Source organism: Panulirus ornatus, chromosome 13 (assembly GCF_036320965.1).
Source record: "Panulirus ornatus isolate Po-2019 chromosome 13, ASM3632096v1, whole genome shotgun sequence".
In the NCBI taxonomy this organism is placed as follows: domain Eukaryota; kingdom Metazoa; phylum Arthropoda; class Malacostraca; order Decapoda; family Palinuridae; genus Panulirus; species Panulirus ornatus.
The window spans coordinates 15206494-15230408 of record NC_092236.1 but is presented as its reverse complement, the minus strand read 5'-3'; the positions used below and the strand labels follow the sequence as shown (position 1 = coordinate 15230408).

Below are 23915 nucleotides of genomic sequence, written 5' to 3'. Positions count from 1 at the left end.
TATGTGAGAGGAGTTGCTAAGTGAGATGGAAGGCACAGGCACGGATTACGATCAGAGGCAGAAAGCTAGCGAGCAACAGGAGTCAGCCAATATTGTCAGAAATAGTGAAGCATAAACTGGAAGGAAGAGACGAGATATTTGATTTTGGAGGACCAGTCACGAGGAGTGGATACTGATTTCTAAGAAAGAAAAAGGATGTAGGAAATTTTGGAGTTTGTAGATATGAAACATATGGGCCCAGACAGGGAGACACAGCGAGATAAAAAAAAAAAAAAAAAGGGGGGGGGGTGTAATGAGGAAAACGAGGGAGGTTCAAAGCCGCTGCTTGTTTTATATCAAAGTCTAGACCAACATTCGAGTGGTTGATCTCGTACGACGACTGAACCCAAAATCTTTTCCTGTGGGTATTCATTACCGTGGTGTCTTCATGTCTCGCTATCTTCCAGCCTACGAGGTAGCATTACACAAGTCAAGAGCAAACACGTAATCAACAACAATCCCACAAGTTCCTGGTCTTGACAAACAGTGTTCGAGTCTCTGTTAAGCACGGGCTACGGTTACATGCCAGGGGAGACCAGTAGTTCCTTATCCATATTGATCGAACCGCTGTCATCCATAAAATCTGTATTGCTAGTCTCATAATTAGAATATAACAATGATGTCCTTGAAATGATGGTACATACATTTCGATCGTGTGAGAACTTCAAGGAGACAGAACCAATGAAATAATGAAGTTATCTTGCGAAAGTATCTTGACAATCCCGAAGTAGCTCATGTCTGCTTGAGTCACATAATGCAGCAAGAATGTTGGATATCTTAGCTTTTAAAACCTTTTGACACATTCAAGGACGCTTGCGTCAGTGGTACCCTCAGTTTGACAGCGAGGTCGACGATTTTGATGGCATTTTGGAAGATTGAAGTGACGTCAACACTCAGTCACTGGACAGCGCCACGCGCGAAGAGAAGCCTAGCCGATTCTCCGCTACCTAATTGTTTTTCTTTCATTTTGACGAATCAATTGAAATGGAGACCAGAGAAACTATCAAAAACGTCTAAAGAATCGGGCAGTGTGTGTTTATATTTACCGTATAACTCCCTGATGATATATCACATAGAATGTTTGCGGTTAAGCAGGAAGTTGTCGTAACGCTGTAAAGGAGTTTAGGTATGTTTTCAAACTGACCACACGAAAGGTAGAGATTAAGTAGTAATTGGTTGTATATTTTCCATGAGAAATTTAAGACAGTACCTTGTCCTCTGCGAGATGGTACCCTTGTTTCCTGGAACAGGTTTATAGTCGAAGTCCTTTCCATCATCTTTCTGACGTCTGAAGTGATATTATGAACAATCTTCCATATAAGACAAATTCCTTCAACTTTTGTTGTTGAAAGAACTCAGCAACTTTCTTGACTCGCACAAATAACTTTTGCGACATTTCTGGGAGAGTAATTTAGTGTGATCACCCACTGTGCCCATGTCTCAGGACAGATTTTATTAATCTTTTCCCCTCATTCCGGTCCGTCCCTTTCTTTGTCGGGGGTGAAGAAAAACAAAGTAACCACACGACCAAGATGGAGACCCGTTTTAGCCGGCTCCCAGGAATGGCACCGCCCTTTGGCAGTGCCATCCTGACAGTGCCACTTTGGCACCGCCCTCTGGCAGTGCACAACCATGAACCTGCTGGAGAGCTCATTCTCGATTTTGAACTTTATACTTGGTCTGCAAAATTCCTTACTGTTGGGCTTTTTAGACGCCTCCTGGCGCCAGGGTCTCCAAGTTCCTTGCTGTTTGGGGTCTCTGCTTCCTCATTGCCGGTGCTCCGACATTCCTCATCGCCAAATCTTTCCAGCTCTTTTTGGCAGCATAATTCCATAGTATCAAGTCTTTTTTGGGTTCTTCATAGTCTGTGTCCTCACTGCTGGGTCACTATTGGTGGCGACCTCATTACCGAGGGCAGCACTACTGGCTTTCCCCTCGAACAATGTCTCGAGTTGGAACCATCACTACTGCAAACCTCATTGGAACAGTCTAACCTTCAGAGATATTATTACTTAGGTTCTCACTGAACTCTCATGGTCGTGGTTCAGTCTTTGCTCCTGGTTTCCTTGCCATTCGAGCACTCGCGGCCTTCGCTGCTATTTTTTTTTCTCTTTTTTTTTTTTTAGTTTTTACTGGGAGTCGTCATTATCGAGGGACCCCTAAACCCGTAACTTTCGTTGTTTGTACCCAAACCATAACGAAAGTTAGGGCGAGGTGGGTTAAGGGAGGGTGGCTCTCGCTCCCGGCCAAGCCACAACAATATTCAGCAGAACTAACATTTATTTGTATTCTTTGTAACGCAAATATTGTCACTGTAGGGACCGTAAAACAGGGAAAAATGCGAGTTAATTATTTTTTCGTTCAATTATCAATACTAGTGCGTGAAAACCAATTTGCCCGACTAAAGTTTATTGTTAATGCCATTGTCGTGTTTGTTACGATTGTTTCCACTGATATTGTTGTCATTTTTTTATATAATCACTTCGATAACTGCCCTCGACTCTGTTATCTCCCATTTTCTGTTTATTCTTTATCTTATGAAAGTCGATCATATCAGATTACTTTTATGCACCTGTGATTTGCATCTTCTGTTTTGAAGAGCTTCGTTAGTTTACTGCGTTTCTCTCGTTTATCATTAAATTCAAGAGACCCATAAATGTGATCCTCAGCGGACTAACGCATCCCAGTCATCTCTGTATACCGTCCCAGGTAATTACTAAGTTACTAAAGTTGTCTTACGGTGTGTTCGTTACTCGCCTCACGTTTCACGTCTGCCGCTCGCTCTACTTCCTCGGTCGCAGTGCCTCATGCAAAGGCGTCTATAACGGTAAGTGCGATAATAGTAATTAGGATCAGATATATAATGAAACCATTAATGCTAATGATAAAAAAAAAGAGGATGCAGGAATAAGGGTAACAGTAGCAATGATAATGATCAAGAAGATACTGATAATAATATCAATAATCATAATAAAGCTTTGACAGAAAAGTCCCTTGATCTCATCCTTAATGCTCTGCTGAGAGCTTCAGTTTCATAAAATAAAGCAACAACTTTTATTCATCCGGATAATCATAGCACCCCTGTTTACCGAACAGCTTTTAACGTTTACCCTGCTTTTCTATAACGCTTCGACTTTTCTTCTATTTTCCCAACGTTCTCCTGGCCACCAACACTCAAAAGAGTCAACTGAATTTGAAATGCAATCACAAACCTTCTCACTTATGATTTTAGAGTTTTTACGACTGACTCTCTGTACCATTCGGACACACGCTATCACCAGTAGTATAAGACTACCACAAAGAAAATGATGGCAAACCATCCCTGTAATTCTCTCATTGCTATACGACTTTCATAAGATCTCTAGCAGATACTTTAATGTTCTCAGAACAAGGAAGGTTTTTAATCAAGCAATCTACGTTCCCAGTCCTGATCAATAGTTACGATGGAGGAAATCTGTTAATCTAGTAAATCTGCACATCGTTGCATGTGTAGGGCAGAGAAAATAAATTCCTAATTACTTCAACTACGATGAAAATAAGTGAATAGAGGCGTACAGAGTACACACATTAGTAGACAGCAACATGTGATCAGAGAGCAAAGCAACAATTGGCACCTGTGAAGCCAGAGAACCTGTATACACACCACAAATTCTTCGAGTCTGGCATAAACCCAAAGAATAACAGAATACTACCACTACTGGCTTGGAAGACAATCATCTGATGCATGTGAGGGCTCGTTTAGGCAATTTGGAATATGTTTGGGTCTCCTATATACCTATGAAGTTAGGTCTACAGAGGAAGTTTAATGTTATTTCTATGTGCTTAGTCGCAGTTTCGTCTGATTCATATATGTGCTGTATTATGTAGATCCTTGGCAAATCCGGCATTACGGAGGATTTTCCCCTCTAGTAAAAACGATACTTGTGGTATATGAAGGCTCTAATTGCGTGTGTGTGTATCACCTACAAAGCTAAGAGGGTGCTCGGTGAATATTTCCAGCCTCTTCCGGTAACTGAGACGGCTTCAGGGCTTTCTCAGCGTCCCACTTTATGTATAAGGCTTCAAGGCTTCCTCACGCCCTAAGGCTAACTTTGTGTTTTCCTCAGCGTTGTAGGTTAACTGTATGATCCTAAAGTTTTCTCAGCAATCCACTTTGACCGTATGGTTTCAAGGCTTCTCAGTACTCCACGTAATGCGTAAGGTTTTGAAATTTCATCAGAACTTTGCTTTAAAGGTATGGCTTATAAAACGTCCCTGAGCGTAGTAAGGTGTCGAAGGTATAAACTCAAGTTATCGTCAGCTTTCGGCATGAAATTTTACGCTTTCACAGTTCTGACAACACCCACTGTCAAAGGTCTCTCAGGCAACCTACACTCATCAAAGCTCCGGCGTTTCAGTGTCTCCATAGTCTTTGAATCACAACAGTAGACACAAGTATAACCTGGTACTACACCACCATTCCCTGACATGTTTGACTATATGCTTATATTCGCATGTACCGAATGTTACCGTTTGTTATCATAGAGAAAACCCGGGATAATGATTGCTGTCTGAGAACGGAAGTTTCCGTCAAATATACTTTACTTACTAATACTTTTACACAGTCAGGGATGTACATCATCACTAATAGTTCACTTTTCAAACATTGTAGCTCTTTTGATGTTCTATGTCTCATCTCCGCCCATTTTTTTTCTTTATTGATGCCTTTAGCATGAAAAGGTAACTCACTGTTTATTTTTTTTTTTTTTTTTTTTTTTTTTTATACTTTGTCGCTGTCTCCCGCGTTTGCGAGGTAGCGCAAGGAAACAGACGAAAGAAATGGCCCAACCCCCCCCCCCCCATACACATGTACATACACACGTCCACACACGCAAATATACATACCTACACAGCTTTCCATGGTTTACCCCAGACGCTTCACATGCCTTGATTCAATCCACTGACAGCACGTCAAACCCTGTATACCACATCGCTCCAATTCACTCTATTCCTTGCCCTCCTTTCACCCTCCTGCATGTTCAGGCCCCGATCACACAAAATCTTTTTCACTCCATCTTTCCACCTCCAATTTGGTCTCCCTCTTCTCCTCGTTCCCTCCACCTCCGACACATATATCCTCTTGGTCAATCTTTCCTCACTCATTCTCTCCATGTGCCCAAACCATTTCAAAACACCCTCTTCTGCTCTCTCAACCACGCTCTTTTTATTTCCACACATCTCTCTTACCCTTACGTTACTTACTCGATCAAACCACCTCACACCACACATTGTCCTCAAACATCTCATTTCCAGCACATCCATCCTCCTGCGCACAACTCTATCCATAGCCCACGCCTCGCAACCATACAACATTGTTGGAACCACTATTCCTTCAAACATACCCATTTTTGCTTTCCGAGATAATGTTCTCGACTTCCACACATTTTTCAAGGCTCCCAAAATTTTCGCCCCCTCCCCCACCCTATGATCCACTTCCGCTTCCATGGTTCCATCCGCTGACAGATCCACTCCCAGATATCTAAAACACTTCACTTCCTCCAGTTTTTCTCCATTCAAACTCACCTCCCAATTGACTTGACCCTCAACCCTACTGTACCTAATAACCTTGCTCTTATTCACATTTACTCTTAACTTTCTTCTTCCACACACTTTACCAAACTCAGTCACCAGCTTCTGCAGTTTCTCACATGAATCAGCCACCAGCGCTGTATCATCAGCGAACAACAACTGACTCACTTCCCAAGCTCTCTCATCCCCAACAGACTTCATACTTGCCCCTCTTTCCAGGACTCTTGCATTTACCTCCCTAACAACCCCATCCATAAACAAATTAAACAACCATGGAGACATCACACACCCCTGCCGCAAACCTACATTCACTGAGAACCAATCACTTTCCTCTCTTCCTACACGTACACATGCCTTACATCCTCGATAAAAACTTTTCACTGCTTCTAACAACTTGCCTCCCACACCATATATTCTTAATACCTTCCACAGAGCATCTCTATCAACTCTATCATATGCCTTCTCCAGATCCATAAATGCTACATACAAATCCATTTGCTTTTCTAAGTATTTCTCACATACATTCTTCAAAGCAAACACCTGATCCACACATCCTCTACCACTTCTGAAACCGCACTGCTCTTCCCCAATCTGATGCTCTGTACATGCCTTCACCCTCTCAATCAATACCCTCCCATATAATTTACCAGGAATACTCAACAAACTTATACCTCTGTAATTTGAGCACTCACTCTTATCCCCTTTGCCTCTGTACAATGGCACTATGCACGCATTCCGCCAATCCTCAGGCACCTCACCATGAGTCATACATACATTAAATAACCTTACCAACCAACTCACTGTTTATATCGAGCGATAAAGAACAGGCATTATGATTTAACGGAGACGAAATGCATAGAAAAATCTTGAAAGTTACACAGAGAAATGAAGTTTATTGGCTCCAAACCGGCGCTAACTCAGCCGTGCAGCCTCTATGTAGTTTTATTCAATTATTTTCTTAAACTTGCATGCAAACGACGGCAATGAATTAGGGACCCTCGCACTTAGGATACATGTTTATATAAGTTTATGACGACGGAGCATAAGAGGAAGTTTTGAAACTACAATAATTTAGCAATAGGATCTTCAGCGTCATTCACTTAAGGCCCGAATAGTCTCATGAATACATAATATGCTCGCGTCCCTTCTCTTTCCATCACTGGAAAATTTGCAGTTAAACTAGGCTATTGACGCAGCTCAACAGGAAATTCCAACTTGTGTTTACCGAACCAAAATCATCAAAACATTTACCTTGCATGTTGACCACACGACCCGGCAAAATACAACACAACTGTCGTTTGTTTCAATTTATTATTATTCTCTGATCTACTACTTGACATACGGCGGGAAGAAAACGTCTTCAAAACGTCTTTTTATGACGTTTGTAACCCGTTGATTAGTAACTAATACAGCACAACCCCTTGAGTAAGACAATACGTTCAGCTGGTATGATATGCTAGGCTATTCCATAAGGTTTATTGTCACTACTATATACGTAATGGCAGACGATATTAAGTGATTCTTATGTGTCTTTCGATGAACTTATGGAACAAATTTTCAACCCAGTCAGAGCGTTATGATAGAACTCGACGAAAACCTTTAACCAGTCATTCGCTCCTTGTCTGAACTGCGACTACTTGGTTCGAATATTCTCGACCTTCTCACGTGAAGCTTCACTGGGTTATCTTTTTTTCTTTTTTAAACTCGAGTCTAAAATATCTTTAATGGACGTGTGGAAGTTAAGACTTACTATACAAAACAAATAAACGTTCACAAGATAGCTAGCTGTTGCCTGCTGTAACGTCATTTATAATACTACCCACTTTAATAGTATTTAAATTAACTTCGATAAAGCACGCATTTGAAAAGTACAGTTTATAACAGGACTTTTATGATAAACGAATCGGTATTGGATACTGCCAGTGAACCACACACACACACACACACACACACACACACACACTGGCAATCAGTGAGTGAATACGAGTCAAAACAGCAGAACCCATGAGGATTGAAGCATCAAACAATCCAGTGCCGTTCTTTAGTTACAGAGGTTATTCCCCATGATTCTGCGTAGCCTGCAGGGAACAGTAATACCTGCAAACTGAAGATAAACATCGCTGGTATATTTGTTCTAAAAAAGAAGTTCAATATGACAGGAAAAGCATTTTGTTTACACGATTCAAAGGAAAAAACAAGACCATTGGCTTACCAGAACCAAGACAACTGTTTCCATTATGTATGCACAGGGATAAACTTGTGGCAAGGTAAAGGAACGGAGATGCGCCGTTCATACAATTAAATGATTTCCAAACGATTCACCGAACAAGGAGCCCCCTACCCGTTCGTCAAGATTTTCGTCCCCACAGCTCGGCCAGCTCGTTACGCGAAGTTGGCTCCGGCGTAGGGTTCAGCGCCCAATTCCCAGTAACGAAACTTAGTATTAACGGCAGAATTTCGCGAGGGTGATCATTATAAACTTCCTGGTGGGAGGACTTGGCAACTACGAGGGGGAGGGGAGGCCAACCTCTCTCTCTCTCTCTCTCTCTCTCTCTCTCTCTCTCTCTCTCTCTCTCTCCTTTGAAAACAGAGATTCCAGAATTTAAACAGCTGAGGCTAACATAATTCATGCTTTCCAACTGTTTCATCTTTAATCCTTACTGCTGTGTCAGCCATCGCTGTTGTCGTAACTTTCCATGTGAATTTGGTCATTCAACCTGATATATTCTTTTAGCAGAGCATCCTGATTAATGAAGTGAACACTGCACAAAATCAGTATCTAATAATATTCCTTTGAGGGCGATGGCACGACTCTTGGGTACGACTGATTAGTGTTTGACTTGACCGTCAAGGGACAGGTTAGAGGTCACGCTATCATACCCAAGGGTCACAGCAACGTCGTACTCGTGAGTCGTATCTACGTCCTGAAGGGTCGTACTCGTGGGTCGTATCTACGTCCTGAAGGGTCGTACTCGTAGGTCGTATCTATGTCCTGAGGGGTCGCACTCGTGGGTCGTATCTACGTCCTGAAGGGTCGTACTCGTGGGTCGTATCTACGTCCTGAAGGGTCGTACTCGTGGGTCGTATCTACGTCCTGAAGGGTCGTATTCGTGGGTCATATCTACGCCCTGAAGGGTCGTACTCGTGGGTCGTATCTACGTCCTGAGGGGTCGTACTCGTGGGTCGTATCTACGTCCTGAGGGGTCGTACTGTCGTGCTCATGAAGGTTAAAAGAGAAAAAAGTTTGCTTAATTGTTAGACAATATATAAGTTCCCTTTGGTCTCCAATATCACAACACCACAGGAGCGGGTCGTCTAGAGCACGGGGCTTAACGATTCATGTGATGCTTCACTGCCACCGACAGTCTGGACTTTCGTTGTTATTCTTCGATCCAGAGTCGTATGAGCTTCGACGGTACCGAAACTGTATAAGCTCGAAGTGTCTCTATCATTCGTACCGAGATCAATGATACTCTGAACTGCTACTGTTTTACCATCGCCCCGAACAGGAACTGCGAACTGTTATTCGAAGCTTCAATTGCTATACTGAAGCGCTCATGCTCCTGCCATGTGGAGGGGAGCGAAAAGCACACATGGCACAAGAAGCGACAACGCCTACATGATACTGTATCCCATACATTAGACAATAAACAAAAATCGGTACATCTCGGCCGTTTCTTTAATCTCTTCGAAGACGGGATGGTGTAAATCTGACGTCATCTGAGACTTCGGAGGTACTGGCGCAGCATACCTGTTCCTCGACTATGAACCATGGATCAGTTAAGGGAACTTAAGAGGGAGAAAGAAAAAAAAAAAAAAATAAGGAGCCATACGACCTGGCCGCCGCCATTACAGGGGATCGTCTCAGACGCCCGGAAGGCTTCCACGCCAACACAACAGTTATGAAAAATGGAACAACTTTCGGAAGTAGTAAATTTCCCCACCACAATATATCGTACGATCTTTTCTTTTTATTTCTTGCGACAATATTTCTGCAGGATAGATGACTTGGAAGGAGAGGCATTCACCTTACGGGATATCAAACCATACACACTATGGAGAAAAACATATGGGCGAAAGAAATACGTATTTACACCAGATACATAACAGCTAAGGTTATTCACGTAGGTAAATAGCCAGGAACGGGAAGCCGTCAGGCTTATGGTTGAAGTTATGATTAATACAGTGTGGGGTCCTCTACGTGGTGATGGTGGTAACCTCTCTCTCTCTCTCTCTCTCTCTCTCTCTCTCTCTCTCTCTCTCTCTCTCTTAGATGTCTGTTCTGAATTGGAGTTGTTTTTAGGGCCTTTCGTATCTGGGACCATAGTACCTAATACGTCAGCAGTTCAAGGTCTATAGTATAAAGGCACAGCGGTTCAGTTAAGCTGACAACATGGGTAAGAAACCAAGTTCCTCTATGCCTGGAACCCGAAGCTGAGTGTCTCGGATACCTTAAGCCTCATATGTAAGCTATCCGAAACCTAGCATATTTCTCATCTAGGTTCTGGTGTCTCATTTGCCCACGGACAAGCTTCTCAGGTATCCAAAGGTTTTTGATTCACTGGGCTCACAGAGCCTGAATCTAAGGAATCAGTGGTCAGCAGCAGATTCGTGCTATCCCGCGGAGAGATGGGAAGCCAATGACAAGCTGGCCACAGTCGTTTGGACTCGAGATTAAACACAGAGCGGACGCTTCGATAACAACAAATCCTTGTTGTGCGTCACTGGAAAATGGTGGAATGAGAGAAGACTTCAAAAAAAAAAAACCCTCCTTCCACATATGAGGAAAAAGGAAAAACTGTAGCTTTTCCTATCCGACAACACTACATATTCCAGTGTTCATAAAGGATGTTTTTCATCCTTGTGAACCTGAGAACAAGAGACGTTTCCTCACTTTCGTAGATACTTGTGAACGTCGTGGCTCAATTATTAGAAAGGTACACTCGCTCTACTCGATGTGGAATGGAACTGGTTTCTCTAGCAAGCTTATCTATAGGGTCCAGGGTCGTTGAATTTTGTGTATCTAGGGCATAGGGATCTGTCCTCTATAGACTACAGAAGGGCCAATAACGTCGAGACGCAGGTAAATAGTTACGTATTTCTTGCGACGTATGATAACACCAGCCAACCTTAAGAGCACTTTGTGGCTTCTGTGAAGCAACTGCCCTCATAAACCACCGAGCACAAAGCATTTTCTCGGGTATATAAATCAGTCTCCCTCATAACCTGTTTACGTATTTTACTGCAGGCTCAGTCCACTTAAAAATTTCGTTTTCCTTAGGATCCCCAAAACCTTTAATCTTATTTGTCGTTGATGCAAAGCCCTGAGCTGACGGTGACCACCTGCCTGTACAAAACAGTGAGCAAGTAATGATATGAACCGAAGAACCAAAAAGACTGAATTAATATCCTGCTCACGCAAACCGCTCGGCTAGTACTGGCATTCCCTTCTGGTACAAACAAACGAGCAGGAAGAGGTCTTTCTTTTCGTGTCATCCATTCAACTTTCAAAAACGTGATGAATAAGCTTGGGGCACTTTAACCATATGTATATATATACATATATATATATATATATATATATATATATATATATATATATATATATATATATATATATATTTTTTTTTTTTTTTTTTTTTTTTTACTTTGTCGCTGTCTCCCGCGTTTGCGAGGTAGCGCAAGGAAACAGACGAAAGAAATGGCCCAACCCCCCCCCCATACCCATGTATATACATACGTCCACACACGCAAATATACATACCTACACAGCTTTCCATGGTTTTCCCCAGACGCTTCACATGCCTTGATTCAATCCACTGACAGCACGTCAACCCCGGTATACCACATCGCTCCAATTCACTCTATTCCTTGCCCTCCTTTCACCCTCCTGCATGTTCAGGCCCCGATCACACAAAATCTTTTTCACTCCATCTTTCACCTCCAATTTGGTCTCCCTCTTCTCCTCGTTCCCTCCACCTCCGACACATATATCCTCTTGGTCAATCTTTCCTCACTCATTCTCTCCATGTGCCCAAACCACTTCAAAACACCCTCCTCTGCTCTCTCAACCACGCTCTTTTTATTTCCACACATCTCTCTTACCCTTACGTTACTCACTCGATCAAACCACCTCACACCACACATTGTCCTCAAACATCTCATTTCCAGCACATCCATCCTCCTGCGCACAACTCTATCCATAGCCCACGCCTCGCAACCATACAACATTGTTGGAACCACTATTCCTTCAAACATACCCATTTTTGCTTTCCGAGATAATGTTCTTGACTTCCACACATTCTTCAAGGCTCCCAGAATTTTCGCCCCCTCCCCCACCCTATGATCCACTTCCGCTTCCATGGTTCCATCCGCTGCCAGATCCACTCCCAGATATCTAAAACACTTCACTTCCTCCAGTTTTTCTCCATTCAAACTCACCTCCCAATTGACTTGACCCTCAACCCTACTGTACCTAATAACCTTGCTCTTATTCACATTTACTCTTAACTTTCTTCTTTCACACACTTTACCAAACTCAGTCACCAGCTTCTGCAGTTTCTCACATGAATCAGCCACCAGCGCTGTATCATCAGCGAACAACAACTGACTCACTTCCCAAGCTCTCTCATCCCCAACAGACTTCATACTTGCCCCTCTTTCCAAAACTCTTGCATTCACCTCCCTAACAACCCCATCCATAAACAAATTAAACAACCATGGAGACATCACACACCCCTGCCGCAAACCTACATTTACTGAGAACCAATCACTTTCCTCTCTTCCTACACGTACACATGCCTTACATCCTCGATAAAAACTTTTCACTGCTTCTAACAACTTGCCTCCCACACCATATATTCTTAATACCTTCCACAGAGCATATATATATATATTGTTTTTTTTTCGCTGTCTCCCGCGTTTGCGAGGTAGGGCAAGGAAACAGACGAAAGAAATGGCCCAACCCACCCCCATACACATGTATATACATACGTCCACACACGCAAATGTACATACCTACACAGCTTTCCATGGTTTACCCCAGACGCTTCACATGCCTTGATTCAATCCACTGACAGCACGTCAATCCCGGTATACCACATCGCTCCAATTCACTCTATTCCTTGCCCTCCTTTCACCCTCCTGCATGTTCAGGCCCCGATCACACAAAATCTTTTTCACTCCATCTTTCCACCTCCAATATATATATATATATATATATATCAGGTACAGTAGGGTTGAGGGTCAAGTCAATTGGGAGGTGAGTTTGAATGGAGAAAAACTGGAGGAAGTGAAGTGTTTTAGATATCTGGGAGTGGATCTGGCAGCGGATGGAACCATGGAAGCGGAAGTGGATCATAGGGTGGGGGAGGGGGCGAAAATTCTGGGGGCCTTGAAGAATGTGTGGAAGTCGAGAACATTATCTCGGAAAGCAAAAATGGGTATGTTTGAAGGAATAGTGGTTCCAACAATGTTGTATGGTTGCGAGGCGTGGGCTATGGATAGAGTTGTGCGCAGGAGGATGGATGTGCTGGAAATGAGATGTTTGAGGACAATGTGTGGTGTGAGGTGGTTTGATCGAGTGAGTAACGTAAGGGTAAGAGAGATGTGTGGAAATAAAAAGAGCGTGGTTGAGAGAGCAGAAGAGGGTGTTTTGAAGTGGTTTGGGCACATGGAGAGGATGAGTGAGGAAAGATTGACCAAGAGGATATATGTGTCGGAGGTGGAGGGAGCAAGGAGAAGAGGGAGACCAAATTGGAGGTGGAAAGATGGAGTGAAAAAGATTTTGTGTGATCGGGGCCTGAACATGCAGGAGGGTGAAAGGAGGGCAAGGAATAGAGTGAATTGGAGCGATGTGGTATACCGGGGTTGACGTGCTGTCAGTGGATTGAATCAAGGCATGTGAAGCGTCTGGGGTAAACCATGGAAAGCTGTGTAGGTATGTATATTTGCGTGTGTGGACGTATGTATATACATGTGTATGGGGGGGGTTGGGCCATTTCTTTCGTCTGTTTCCTTGCGCTACCTCGCAAACGCGGGAGACAGCGACAAAGTATAAAAAAAAAAAGAAAAAAAAAAAAAATATATATATATATATATATATATATATATATATATATATATATATATATATATATATATATATATATATAAAATCAACCCAAAAGCCTGAGACATTTTACCCATTCGTGTAAATTAACATGATCATCTGACCATCTGAAGTCAATTATGCTAAAGGAATTATAGAAACCTGGAAGTTGGTTCCCATAGTTTCTTGAAAAATGACCTGACGAGCTTGAAGCACTTTACGTACCCATATATATATATATATATATATATATATATATATATATATATATATATATATATATATATATATATATATATATAATCAACCTGAGAATTTTTCGTCCAATTGAAAATCAGCTACAAGCATTTTCCCGCTGGTCCGAACCAATTAGTTTGAATCACTTCCCCGGCCTCGTGAATCAGTCAGCGTGAAGCATTTTCCCCCCGTGAATGTGACCCACTTGGAGTCGAAGCATTTTCCCCAGCCTTGTGAATCAATGACCGGGGCAACACACACACACTACCCTCCACGTATAGAGACCCAGTATAAGAGGGTACGCCCCTTAAGGCGTTTGTTTTATTATTAATCTGCTCTAAGGCCGTAACATGACTCCGGCTGAAAAGAAAGTGGCCGGCGCGTTTGCTATGAGTCGAAACTTAATTACTTCCCTCACGCAGACGACGTTTTCAACTAAATTAGAGTCTGGGTCTCTGAGATATGTTATTGCGTGCGGGATTCTGGAAGGGTGCGGGGGGGCAGGGAAAACGAGAATCTTTTTGAAGTTTGTACATCAGATACATTTCGCAACACAAGGACATACTGCACAGACAATGAGACTGAATAATTTCATTGCATCGGCAAAGGACGCTTTCAGTGTATATATATATATATATATATATATATATATATATATATATATATATATATATATATAAAGAAGCACCTTATTTCCAGTGTTTTTTTAGCCTCAGGAGGCAAACACGAGGAGGATAGATTAAATGGGTTAGTATGACTTTATGCCATTTTACTGGTACGTTTACTTAATTCCCTCTTTGGCTCCGTTAAACTACTGAGGTGGCAGAGTAGAGATCAAACTGCGACAGGTGAAAAAAGATACTGGGGGCACGGTAACCCTAAACACGGCAGCAGCTGGGTAAACGTTCCTGAAAAGACTACCTACAGTCAAGCTTCATGAATAATAATTAGGCCCCTTTAAGTAGGGCGGATGAGGTGGGAGAGGTCGCCAGCAGCTTACGAAAGGATATTCTGGTTACCGACTCAGAAAGAGGACATTAAGCGAACTCGCTTCGAAATCACTACTCACACACACGCACACACACACACACACACACACACACAGTTTTTTATCAAGGTTCCATGTGAAGGTTAGTCTGTGGCAGGGGAGTGTGATATCACCAAGGTTGTTGTTTATGGTTGGGGTGGAATGGGAGGTAAATGAGTCTTGGAAAGAAGGGCGAGTATGCAGTCTGTAGGGGAGGAGAGGGTCTGGGAAGTGATTTAGTTGCTGTTTGTTTATGACAGAGCACTGGTAGCCGATTCGAGTGAGAAACTGCAGAGGTTGGTGACTGAGTTTGGAAAAATGTGTGAAAGGAGGAAATTGAGAGTAAATGTGAATAACAGCAAGGTTATTTGGTTTAGCAGGGTTGAGGGACTGCTCAGCTACGGTGTGAATCTGAATGGAGAAATACTGGAGGAAGTGAAGTGCTTTAGATACCTGGGAGTGGACACGGCAGCGAATGGAACCATGGAAGCGGAAGTGAGGCATAGGGTGGGTGAGGGGAAGAAGCTTCGGGAAGCGCTAAATAATTTGTGGAAAGACAGATCGTTATCTGGGAGGGCAAAAATGTGCATGTCTGACGGTATAGTAGTTCCAACAATAATATATGAATGCGAAGCATGGGTTATAGACCAGGCCGTACGGAGGAGGGTGAATTTATTGGAAATGAAATATTTGGGGACAATGAGCGGTGTGAGGCGGTTTGATCGCGTAAGCAATTAAAGGACAGGAAAGAGGTATAGTAATAAAGAGTGTGGCTGAGAGAACTGAAGAGGGTGTGCTGAAATTTTGGATACATATAGAGAATGAGTGAGGAAAGGCTGATAAAGAGGATAAATGTGTCAGAAGTGGAGGGAACAAGGAGAATAGTGAGACCAGACTGGAGATGGAAGGATGGAGTGAGAGTGATTTTGAGAGATCGGGGCCTGAACATGAAGGAGGGTGAAAGGCGTGCATGGAATAGAGTGAACTGGAACAATGTGATCTACTAGGGTCGATGTACCGATGTGCTGTCAGTGGACTAATCAAGGGCATGAGAAGCATCTGGGATACACCATAGAAAGGTCTGTGGTGCATAATTGTGGAAAGGGAGTTGTGGTTTCGATGCATTATACATGACAGCTGAAAAATGGATGTGAGCAGATGTGACCTTTCTTCGTCTGTTCCTGGTGCGAACTCCCTAACTCGTGAAACGGCGATCAGTTGGAATAATATATATATATATATATATATATATATATATATATATATATATATATATATATATATATATATATATATATATTGTATTGAAATGGTTTGGTCTCATGGAGAGAATAAGTGAGGAAAGATTGACAAAGAAGATATATGTGTCAGAGGTGGAGGGAACGAGAAGTGGGAGACCAAATTGGAGGTGGAAGGATGGAGTGAAAAAGATTTTGAGCGATCGGGGCCTGAATATGGAGGAGGGTGAAAGGCATAGATTGAATTGGAACGATGTGGTATACCGGGGTCGACATGCTATCAATGGATTGAACCAGGGCATGTGAAGGGTCTGGGTAAACCATGGAAAGTTCTGTGGGGCCTGGATGTGGAAAGGGAGCTGTGGTTTCGATGCATTATACATGACAGCTAGAGACTGCGTGTGAACGAATGTGGCCTTTGTTGTCTTTTCCTAGCGCTACCTCGCGCACGTGCGGGGAAGCGGGTTGTTATTTCGTATGTGGGGGATATATATATATATATATATATATATATATATATATATATATATATATATATATATATATATATATAATCAAAAGATACTTAGTTTTAAAAGTTCATGATGTTTCCATCTAGGCTTAACGGGTACACTATTTAGTGTATATCTTTTATGATCGAAACTGTTTCATTCCTATAAACGTTTGGTCAACGACGACTTTAAAGACAACCGTAGAATCAAGCTTTTAATTTTGTTTACAGTGCTTCAGAGTCATCTATTGGCGAAAGGCGACAACAGCCGACCCCGGCGAGAAGCAAGGCTTTGAATTTTCATTCTGAAGGTTTTGAACTGTACTCTAAACGCGTATTGCTTTACGTGGGCGATTGATTGATAAACCAATACTTAAAAAGTTCAAAGAAGAGACTAGACCTGCAAAGGAGATATAATCCTGGGAACTACACAGCTGAAAAAAGATATTTTGTAAAGTATTCAAGAAGTCGAGTTATTAAAAGTTAAAGACTTTGTAAGTAAACTCAAGGTGTTGTACGCAAGCTTTCGCAGTCAGTATAAGTTTTCTCAAGGTGTTAACGGCCTTGCACTGAAGGTGTTAAGGTTTCGCACGCAAGATGTTAAAGCTTTCGCGGTGACGTTAGGGTAAAGCTGTTTTATTCAACCGAATCCGTCACGAACAGGGGATATTGCTTTCTGTCGAGGTAACAGTAGAATACGACCGCTAGTCACGGGCCTGCGTGGTGAAGTGGTTAGCACTACAGGCTATGAATTAGCACGGGATAACCAGGGTTCGAATTCTCGACATGACAGTGGGCCTGCACCTAACCCAGCAGCCATCCTCCCTTTAGGGCTGGTCGATAAATGGGTACCTAGCTTAGGCTGGGGAGCAGGTATCCATACATAGTTGTAAAATGGTACATATACACATGAGACGGGGCAACGCGAGTGTAAAACTCTCGCCCTGTAACACACAAATAATAATCACGAAAAGAAACTTGGTTACATGACAAACCGATTTGATATTCCCTTGGTCACTAGTGTTAGCACAGCGATGGCCAATGTTCCTACGGTGAAATAGGAACGATTATCTTAGCTAAGTGAAGAGAAATGAGGCACGAAAGAGAGGATATATATATATATATATATATATATATATATATATATATATATATATATATATATATATATATATGTATATATATATATATATATATATATATATATATATATATATATATATATATATATATATATATATATATCTTTCTTCTTCTTTCTTTTAAACTATTCGCCATTTCCCGCGTTAGCGAGGTAGCGTTAAGAACAGAGGACTGGGCCTTTTTTGGAATATCCTCACCTGGCTCCCTGTGTTCCTTCTTTTGGAAAATTAAAAAAAAAAAAAAAACGAGAGGTGAGGATTTCCAGCCCCCCGCTCCCTCCCCTTTTAGTCGCCTTCTACGACACGCAGGGAATACGTGGGAAGTATTCTTAATCCCCTATCCCCAGGGATAATATATATATATATATATATATATATATATATATATATATATATATATATATATATATATATATATATGGTAGGTTAAGGAGGTCAAATATGTGTTAAGTATCTGGGAAATAATGATTTAACCCAAAATATATAATGGTTACTCCTCACCTCTAACACCTGAATACCTAAGCGGACCTTTTCTGTCGTTTCTGATATTAGGAACAGCTGTGTCTGCGGCAACAAACAATTCGTGAAAATTCTCTTTTGTAATTTCGAAATGGAATCCTCCTATTTATATTCCATTTCCGAGTGAACACACATTGTAAATATTTGAACACGTATGCTTTTTTATGTGTATTCTGGTGTGTGTGTGTGTGTGTGTGTGTGTGTGTGTGTGTGTATGTGTGAGTGTGTGTGTGTGTGTGTGTGTGTGTGTGTGAGTGTGTGTGTGTGTGCGGTGATTATTTTTGCATAGCAAGGACAGGGTTTTACACTCACGATATCCCCTCTCAAGACTGTACATATACGATGTCTTGCATCTTGCACACACACATTTTTTACGGACCTTCATGGTTTAGTGATTAGCAGTACTAACCATGAGTCAGCAAGGGATAGAACGGGGTCGGACCCAAATGGATTCAAATCCTAGGCATGGCAGTCGGCCTACATCCAACTCAGGTATTCATCTTACCCTTAGGGTTGGTCAATAAATGGGTAATTTGCTTAGGCTTTGGTGTGTGTGCGTGTGTGTGTGTGTGAGTAAAGATATATATATATATATATATATATATATATATATATATATATATATATATATATATATATATATATTCCTACGAGTCCACGGGGAAAATGAAACACGATAGGCTCAGTTCTCTGTTCTCATCGCTAACTCGCTAATGCGGGAAATGGCAAATATGTATGAAATATATATATATATATATATATATATATATATATATATATATATATATATATATATATATATATATATATGAAAAAATCATAACTGAGCGCGTAATCAAGTATATTCCCATATGTCCACAAGGAAAAGGAACACGATAACTTCCCGAGTGCACTTTCGTGTAAAAATCACATCATCACGGGAGATACAAGAAAGAAATGTAAGTCACTTGATACACAATGAAGAGACGTAGCTAGGACGACATTAGGTAAACAAGACCACCCGAACAGAGGTCGGGTGCGTTCAATTCTGGCAACATGCGTATCATAAATCTATTATGTGGACAAGAAAGGGGACTGTTTACAAATTTTACTAACAATAAAGCTATTCAACTTGTATAGACCTTCACTAATATCAACGTTACAATTCTTCGTGTATCTAATAATAGATGATTTAAAGATATTTCTCGTGGTACAGGAGTTAGAGTAAATAACTGAAGTGGCATTACTCCAGTCAATATAATGATCATAATTTTTAACATGATTAACATTCTTGTCCTGTTCTCGTACAACATCTATGTTGCTTAAGTGTAACAGAAAGGTTCTTACCAGTCTGCCCAACATGAAACTTATCAATTTTTACATGGCACTCTATAGATGCATCCTGCAGAACTTTCTGTTGAGTTCCTGATTAAGATATTCTTTATAGTACTGTTGTTGCTGAAGGCAACATTTACATTAAAGGATTTAAGCAACATGGGAAGTAAAGTAGATTATCACTAAAAGGGAGAACTAAAAGCTTCTTGGTGAAAAGGGGAGGTTTGGGTTTAACTCTATGAAATATCTTTGCCAACTCAAGGGATTTATCAATGAAAGATCTGGGATAGTTCAACTTGGATCTAATAGAATATATCTTTTCATATTCATCAATGACCTCTGGACCGCAAATAAGTAATGCCCTAAGGAACATAGACTTGAATGATGATAATTCAACTCTGTCATATTGAGCTAAGTCATAATGGATGTATGAGCATACATTGGTAGGTTTTCTGTATATGCTAAACTTGTTTCCATCCCTATGGATCATGCAGCCTTAAAATGGTAACAAACCATTATTTCTAAGTTCTACAGTAGAGTTAATAGAAGGTACTAAATTGTTAAGCAAAGGGAGGAATGTTAGTAAATTTTCACTTGTTGGCCAAACACAAAGTACATCATCTACATACCTACACCAGATTGCATTAGAGGGTAAGATATCCACTAGTAACTTTGTTTCAAAGAGTTTCATGTAAATATTACTTAATACAGGTGAAAGAGGGTTACCCATTGCCACATCAAATTTTTGAGAGTAAAATTCTCCATTAAACTGAAATACACATTCTTTTATACACTGAAATACACATTCCTTTATACACAGTTTTATCAATTCAATAAAAACATACTTTGAAACAGGCGAATTAATATTTTCCAATGCAACAACTAAACATTCCTAGAACTTTTGTGAAAAGTGATGAAACATCAAAGCTAATCAGTTGGAAATCAAAATCAACATTGATATCATTAAGCTTGTTGACTAATTCTACATTGTTCATGATATTAGAATCTGATATCTTACCCAATAATGGGAATGATAAAAAAAAACTAACCACTTTGACAATTTATATGAGGGAGCCCACTGAACTCACTATGGGTCTTGCTAGAAAATTTGGTTTATATCTTTTTATAAATCCATCAATGAAGGGGACAAAGATGACAAACTGTTAACAACTTCAGTTTTTTAACTGCTTCTAGGGGACTCTTACTGTGTTAAAGTATGCTGTGTCATCACTTAAAAGATCATTCTCTTTAAATGAATAATCCCTTTTGTTCATAAACGCATCTGTGTTACCCTTATCTGCTTTAGTAATATGTATATCATTATCTTCTTTAAGCTGTTAATAGTTTTCATAAACCTTTTAAGGCAATTTAGGATCCCCTGCTTTTGACAACCTGGCATAGCCCACTGAACTCACTATGGGTCTTGCTGGAAAATTTGGTTTGTGTGTTTTGATAAGTCCATACATATATGGCAATGAAAGGGACAAAGATGAAAAACTTTTGATTAGAAAAACATTACTTTTGCATAAACTAATTAAATTCTCACAGCTAAATGTGAAAATCATAAAGATCAGATTTGATGTATGCAGCTTATTCGCCTACCAAGTTCTTCGTTGAAGGTCAAACACATTCATTATATCTGGGACAGATATAATGAATGCGATATGTATGTATGTCTGTCATATGTCACACCTAAACTTTTTGGAAATATTTACATAAGTCTCGGTAGGAATTCACTGGAACTCACAGATGACTCATTTACTTGAATTCCAACCTGGAGAGTGTTGGATTAAACGATCTTTGATTCCATTAAAGAATATAGAGTATCGATATCAAAGGGGGGTTAACAAATATTCATAAACATTATATAAAATCATACATCACATATGGATGAAGTAAGGGGATTAAAACTGTAGCACACTTGTTTAAATAATCATCTGACCTAGTGGTACGGAAAATGGTTCAGACTGGTGGTTTTTCACGATGGGGTCGAATCAGCTTCGAATACATCAAACGCCATACGTAACGGAGGACATTAATGCATACTTATCGAGTTCGTTCCCACGTATGATACTGAGTGGACTACTACATACTCCCTGTCACAACACACACGTACGGGAGGCTGATATGATAATACCTGATGCAAAGTGAACAAAACTAACTGACAGCTTACTTGTAAGCGGATAATGTGAGAAATAAGGATCACGGAAGGCCAATCACTCAGTCACAAGATAGTAAACACAGCACTCCGAAGCAAGGAGTGTCGGCTGTCGGGTTGAAATGACGATCTTGTTGCGCAAGATCGGCATAAAATCGCGTTCCATTTACTTACTTAACCATTACAAAGATTGCCATTGATAGAGAGAGAGAGAGAGAGTTACGTAATGAAATAGTCTGATAGTAATAAAAGAAATATATAACTACTGCTTATAGGCTGAGATATAGCTCCCTGACGTACTGTAGCCATGGACGATTAGGCCAGAAGTGCGTATGAGAAATTATGTGGCAGCAGCTTCGTCAGTGAGCGTAATGAGATGAGCGCGTTAACATCACTTGGTGGAGATAAACATACAAAACATTTTCTTATGAGGACTGTATAACGTAAGCTCCTGTCTTTATTTCTAAACGCTTTTATTTCATCTATTCACATTTATCGTTCCCTATTCAGAGGTGTAATCTCCACAGTCATTTGTTAGAGAAGTATAGTTGTTTCTTTGTTCTTCCAAGTGGTGTATACGATTATAGTCTACAAAGATTTCTCTCTATCGTAAATTTTACGATTCCTGCAGCAGACTCTTCCGTCAGTGCCCTAGTTGTAAGAGAAGTGAACTAGCTAGGGGCACTTCGGGGTGAGAGGATAGGGACAAAGCCATTATTCTCAGGGTCGCCCCCCAACAGAACGTGAATAACCTGACACATAAGTCTTCTGATATCATAGTCGATGAAGCTACAGGGGTATAAAAAGGTGAGTTATGATCCCCCTCTTGATTTATGGACAACATAAGCTTTCATATAACGACTCATGCCTCTGACGTTTTTTAAAGATACGGCGTGAAATGTCACCTCATATTGCAGCTCATATTCTAGCTGCTTTACAGAGTTCTTCATCACACTCTCCTGTTCATATACATTCTTGACTGGATGTCTGCATGATTATATTGCTCGCGTCTTTATGTCTGCCCTAGACTTCAAAGGCGTGATCGGCGAGAGCTGTACAATGCAGGTGTGGCGACTTCAGAGCGACCCGAGGCCTGAGGTCCAATCTTGTAGTGTCCAAGTTAAGGTACAGGTAACGCCTGGCTCACACTGTGCTTCCACTTCTCGATACACAGAGAACGGTGGGATGTTAGCTGGTCCTAGGGATGCCTCAAGCCTTCCAGTTGGAAAACTGGGTCTACATGGCTTGTGATATTAGGTCGCCTTAACGCTCCTTCGCCTTGATTTCTGGGAGACGCCGATACAGCATGTATAACTCAAGCCCTTCAAGGCTGAAGGAAAAGCCAAGATGTAATCGAAGGAAATTTCATTCTCTTTTAACCCTTCGCCTCTTCCTTCCCGGCCATTAATGCGTGCTGAAGGCTAGCTTCCTACGAGAGGGTCCAAGGGGGAAATTCCACAATGGAATTTCATGAAAGATTAAGGCCATAGAAATCGGGGAATACCTTTAGAGTCACCTTGTATTAAGATTTCATTATGATAACATTTCCTAGATTGCCACAGTGGGTTTGAAATTTATGGTGACAGGTCTCAACTCTGGCAGTTCCCCATCATATATAACTATGGAGAGACTGAATTTAGCAAATCTTTACTTCAGGGGTGTACTTGTCAAATGTTACATTTTCACTACAATAGGATTTATGGATGAAAAGAAAACGAAACCTACTGCGCACAGGAGTGCGCAGAAAACACAGATAATGAGTTGCCTTTTGGCCATGACGAAGTTATCTGCAAGTTTCTTCGAGATAATTGAGGCTATATGAGCTTGGACAGGACAGTGAGAGGGCTCCTTATATCCAAACTGATGAAATATTCGTTTAACCGATTATTCAAGATTTTCCTAGTTTTTGCATAAACAATGTTTGACAGTAACTTGTTCCAGTGTTCAATGGCTCAATTTGCAAAGAAAATACCCTCGTTGTTCGTACTGCATCTTTTAACTCTAAGCTTCATTCCATTTGTTGGACAGCCACGAATTTCTAAAAGGTCTTCATGATCTATAATTCATTCAACATTTTTGAAGACTTTCATGAAG

At 40.9% G+C, this 23915-nt stretch overlaps 1 protein-coding gene across 2 annotated transcripts in view; it reads right to left on the bottom strand.

Annotated features, from left to right (window-relative positions):
• LOC139752786 (uncharacterized) overlaps window positions 1-23915 on the bottom strand; it is a 124821-nt gene that overhangs the window by 52656 nt on the left and 48250 nt on the right. The window contains exon 1 of one of the 2 annotated variants that reach the window (XM_071668701.1): window positions 21837-21940. The exons of the other annotated variant lie outside the window; for it this stretch is intronic. The gene's annotated coding sequence lies outside the window, so the exon portion shown is untranslated. Of the gene's footprint in view, window positions 1-21836; window positions 21941-23915 lie in introns of those variants that run through there. 2 annotated transcript variants of the gene reach the window in all.